Source organism: Mauremys reevesii, linkage group 14, assembly GCF_016161935.1.
Source record: "Mauremys reevesii isolate NIE-2019 linkage group 14, ASM1616193v1, whole genome shotgun sequence".
NCBI lineage: Eukaryota > Metazoa > Chordata > Testudines > Geoemydidae > Mauremys > Mauremys reevesii.
In genome coordinates this window covers 19,032,391-19,037,620 of record NC_052636.1, presented here as the reverse complement: position 1 = coordinate 19,037,620, position 5,230 = coordinate 19,032,391, and the positions used below count along the sequence as shown (strand labels likewise).

General features: G+C 46.5%; 1 pseudogene; it reads right to left on the bottom strand.

The window, feature by feature from the left end:
* LOC120381640 lies at window positions 1–4,177 on the bottom strand (annotated as a pseudogene).
* Window positions 4,178–5,230: the final 1,053 nt, after the last annotated feature.

Genomic DNA, 5,230 nt, shown 5'->3' with positions numbered 1-5,230 from the left:
AGAGAAGGTTTTCCCACACTCATGGCATTCATAGGGCCTCTCCCCTGTGTGGATTCTCTGATGCTGAGAAAGGGCTGAACAATTAGTGAAGCATTTTCCACACTCACAGCATTTATAGGGCCTGTCCCCCGTGTGAATTCTTTGATGGCTAATAAGGTGCGAGCTGCGATTGAAGGTTTTCCAGCATTCACTGCATTCGTAGGGTCTTTCCCCTCTGTGGATTGTTTGATGACGAATAAGGTGCGAGCTGCAACTGAAGGTTTTACAACACTCAAGGCATTCGTAGGGTCTTTCCCCTGTGTGGATTCTCTGATGAACAGAAAGGGCTGATATTTGAGTGAAGCTTTTCCCACACTCACGGCATTCGTAGGGTCTTCCCCTGTGTGGATCCTCTGATGTTTAGAAAGGGCTGAGCTGTGAGTGAAGCTTTTCCCGCACTCACTGCATTCATAGGGCCTCTCATCTGTGTGGATTCTCTGATGAACATAAAGGGCTGATATTTGAGTGAAGCTTTTCCCACAGTCACGGCATTCATAGGGCCTTTCCCCCGTGTGGATTCTCTGATGAACAGAAAGGGCTGATCTTTGAGTGAAGTTTTTCCCACACTCTCTGCATTTATAGGGCCTCTCATCTGTGTGGATTCTCTGATGAACAGAAAGGCCTGATCTTTGAGTGAAGCTTTTCCCACAGTCACTGCATTCGTAGGACCTGTCCCCTGTGTGGATTCTCTGATGTCTAGAAAGGCCTGATCTGTAAGTGAAGGTTTTCCCACACTCACGGCATTCATAGGGCCTCTCCCCCGTGTGGATTCTCTGATGTTGAGAAAGGGCTGAACTCTTAGTGAAGCATTTTCCACACTCACAGCATTTATACGGCCTCTCCCCAGTGTGAATTCTTTGATGGCTAATAAGGTTTGAGCTGCGATTGAAGGTTTTCCCGCACTCACTGCATTCGTAGGGTCGTTCCCCTCTGTGGATTGTTTGATGGCTAATAAGGTGCGAACTGCGATTGAAGGTTTTCCCACACTCAGGGCATTTGTAGGGCCTCTCCCCTGTGTGGATTCTCAGATGAACAGAAAGGCTTGATCTGTGAATGAAGTTTTGCCCACACTCAGTGCATGTATTTTTTCTCTTTCGCCTAAGGATTTCCTGTTGTGTTGTGGTTTCCATGAGGACCTTCTGAGTTCCCCAACAGGAAATAAATTTACCCAATTTCTCCCCTGGCTGGTTTCCTTGCTCTCTTTCTGGTCTGTGCTGAATCTCCCAGGAGTTTCCCTGCTCAGGACTCCTGAACACATTCCTTTTTGAGCTTTGTGATAATGCTCCATGTTTATCCACTTGCTCAACATTTTTCTGCTGAGAATTCCGCTCCTCTTTCTCACGGACCATTGCATCACCTGCTGTGACAGAGACAGACACCTCAAACAGGGATGGAACAGGAAAGACCAAACCAAAACAAGTGCTGGAGGGAGGTCAAATAAAAATCAGGAGCTGAACTCCCCCAAACTCTTCCCACAGACAATCCAGGAAGTTTCTAGAAAGTGTAGGGGACAATTTCCTGGTGCAAGTGCTGGAGGAACCAACTAGGGGAAAAGCTCTTCTTGACCTGCTGCTCACAAACAGGGAAGAAATAGTAGAGGAAGCAATAGTGGATGGGAACCTGGGAGACAGTGACCATGAGATGGTCGAGTTCAGGATCCTGACACAAGGAAGAAAACAGAGCAGTAGAACAGAGACCCTGGACTTCAGAAAACCAGACTTCGACTCCCTCAGGGAACTGATGGGCAAGGTCCCTTGGGAGAATAACATGACGGGAAAAGGAGTCGAGGAAAGCTGGCTGTATTTTAAAAAATCCTTATTGAGGTTGCAGGAACAAACCATCCCGATGTGTAGGAAGAAAAGTAAATATGGCAGGCGACCAGCTTGGCTTAACAGTGAAATCCTTGCTCGTCTTAAACACAAAAAAACAGCTTACAAGAAGTGGAAGATTGGACAAATAACCAGGGAGGAGTATAAAAGTATTGTTCAGGCATGCAGGAGTGAAACTAGGAAGGCCAAATCACACTTGGAGTTGCAGCTAGCCGGAGATGTTAGGAGTAACAAGAAGGGTTTCTTCAGGTATGTTAGCAACAAGAAGAAAGTCAAGGAAAGTGTGGGCCCCTTGCTGAATGAGGGAGGGAACCTAGAGACAAAGGATGTGGAGAAAGCTAGTGTATTCAATGCTTTTTTTGCCTCTGTCTTCACAGACAAGGTCAGTTCCCAGACAGCTGTACTCTGCAGCACGCTATGGGGAGGAGGTGACCAGCTCTCTGTGGAGAAAGAAGTAGTTCGGGACTATTTAGAAAAGCTGGACGAGCACAAGTCCATGGGGCCGGATGCACTGCATCCGAGGGTGCTAAAGGAGTTGGCCGATGAGACTGCAGAGCCATTGGCCATTATCTTTGAAAAATCATGGCAATCGGGGAAGGTCCCGGATGACTGGAAAAAAGCTAATGTAGTGCCCATCTTTAAAAAAGGGAAGAAGGAAGATCCAGGGAACTACAGGCCAATCAGTCTCACCTCAGTCCCTGGAAAAATCATGGAACAGGTCCTCAAGGAATCAATTCTGAACCACTTAAAGGAGGGGAAAGTGATCAGGAACAGTCAGCATGGATTCACCAAGGGCAAGTCATGCCTGACTAACCTAATTGCCTTCTATAATGAGATAACCGGCTCTGTGGATGAGGGGAAAGCAGTGGATGTGCTATTTCTGGACTTTAGCAAAGCTTTTGATACAGTCTCCCACAGTATTCTTGCCAGCAAGTTAAAGAAGTATGAGCTGGATGAATGGACGGTAAGGTAGATAGAAAACTGGCTAGAAGGTCGGGCTCAACGGGTAGTGATCAATGGTTCCATGTCTAGTTGGCAGCCGGTATCAAGTGGAGTGCCCCAAGGGTCGGTGCTGGGGCCGGTTTTGTTCAATATCTTCATTAACATACTGGAGGATGGTGTGGACTGCACCCTTAGCAAGTTTGCAGATGACACTAAACTGGGAGGAGTGGTTGATACACTGGAGGGTAGGGATAGGATACAGAGGGACCTAGACAAATTAGAGGATTGGGCCAAAAGAAACATGATGAGGTTCAACAAGGACAAGTGCAGAGTCCTGCACTTAGGACGGAAGAATCCCATGCACTGCTACAGACTAGGGACCAAATGGCTGGGCAGCAGTTCTGCAGAAAAGGACCTAGAGGTTACGGTGGACAAAAAGCTGAATATGAGTCAACTGTGTGCCCTTGTTGCCAAGAAGGCTAATGGCATTTTGGATTGTATAAGTACGGGCATTTCCAGCAGATCAAGGGATGTGATCATTCCCCTCTATTCAGCACTGGTGAGGCCTCATTTGGAGTACTGTATCCAGTTTTGGGCCCCACACTACAAGAAGGATGTGGATAAATTGGAGAGAGTCCAGCGGAGGGCAACAAAAATGATTAGGGGGCTGGAGCACATGACTTATGAGGAGAGGCTGAGGGAACTGGGATTGTTTAGTCTGCAGAAGAGAAGAATGAGGGGATTTGATAGCTGCTTTCAACTACCTGAAAGGGGTTCCAAAGAGGATGGATCTAGACTGTTCTCAGTGGTAGAAGATGACAGAACAAGGAGTAATGGTCTCAAGTTGCAGAGAGGGAGGTTTAGGTTGGACATTAGAAAAAAACTTTTTCACTAGTAGGGTGGTGAAGAACTGGAATGGGTTACCTAGGGAGGTGGTGGAATCTCCTTCCTTAGAGGTTTTCAAGGTCAGGCTTGACAAAGCCCTGGCTGGGATGATTTAGTTGGGTTTGGTCCTGCTTTGAGCAGAGGTTGGACTAGACACCTCCTGAGGTCCTTCCAACCCTGAGATTCTATGATTCTAAATAAGAGAGAGGAGGATCAATTCAGCCTTCACATCCCATCCAAATACGCAGGGGGAAGGGAGGAAGCTACTGCCTGGTGTCTGCTAGGATCTATAGGAAGCCATGAGCTATATTTACCCTGAGGATATGACCCCTGCTAGGGACAATAATGAACTGAGACACCTCCCCAAGGGCTTTGTAGGGCATCCCAGATGTTTCCTTCAGGCAGTTACAGATTCTGAGGTGGTTTAATGTTTCCTCACCTGTGCGGGGAGCTCTCAGGATCTCTCTTTCCTCTGAACCCTGGAGGTCTGGGACCCATGGCTCTTCCCCTTGTTCCAGCTGGGAGATCACATCAGGCTGGGTAACAGGAAACCCTGCTCAGATGAAAGAAAAAAGGAATTCAGTTGATTTCATAAGACTTTGTCATAAAAAACATTCTATTAATTTAACTTCAGTGCTTAGTGTGACCTGGTGGGCCAGAGGCAGGTCTCACTGAAAATGCCAAGATCAGAGCAGGCTGAAAAAGGGATCACCCACTTGGGTTATCGAGAAGCTGAAAAAAGAAATCACACGGCCCCCTTTATTGCATCCCAGTTCTCTGACTCCTAATGAGCACTTAGGTCCAGTACAGTGAGAGGTTATTTCAAAACTCTGCTCACATAAACAAAATGATCTTCTGACCCCAAAGGTCAGCCACGTTACCAGGTCAGTATAGGTTTGGATCTTACCCAAAATACCACACTGCCAGCCAATCCTTAGCATCTAAACTAAAGGTTTAAACAAAAGAAAGAAAGTTAAATGGGAAAGCAGTCAGATACATTCCAAAATGGATATATCAGGTTCTTAGCAGTATTGGTGAGTTGCCGGTGTGAAAATCTGCCTGGAACACATCCACAGCTTGGATGGATCATTCAGTCCTTTGTTCCAGGGTTCAGTTTGTAGAGAAGTTGCTCCAGAGGCAGGAAAGGGGATTGAAGACAAAATGGAGATGATGCAGCTGCCCTTTATATTTCTTTTGCTATGTGGCTTGTACTTCCTGTGTCCCAAACACAAGATTCACAGCATGTGGCATGGAAAAGCCTTCGAGTTCTCATTACACAGGTATACCCCGGCATGTCTTGCTGACTCAATAGGTGTATCCCCTTGGTCCTTTCCATGGGCTCATTGTACAGCTGATGACCCTCAATGGGCCATCAAACAGGCTAGGCAGTGTTGATGTCAATATGTCTGGGGGTGTCACCCAGAAACACTGCACAAGTCTGGAAATACAGATATACCCTACATATCTATAACTCACAATACAAAGGTGATACAGACATAGAAACAAAATTATCATACTTGGCAAATCATAACATT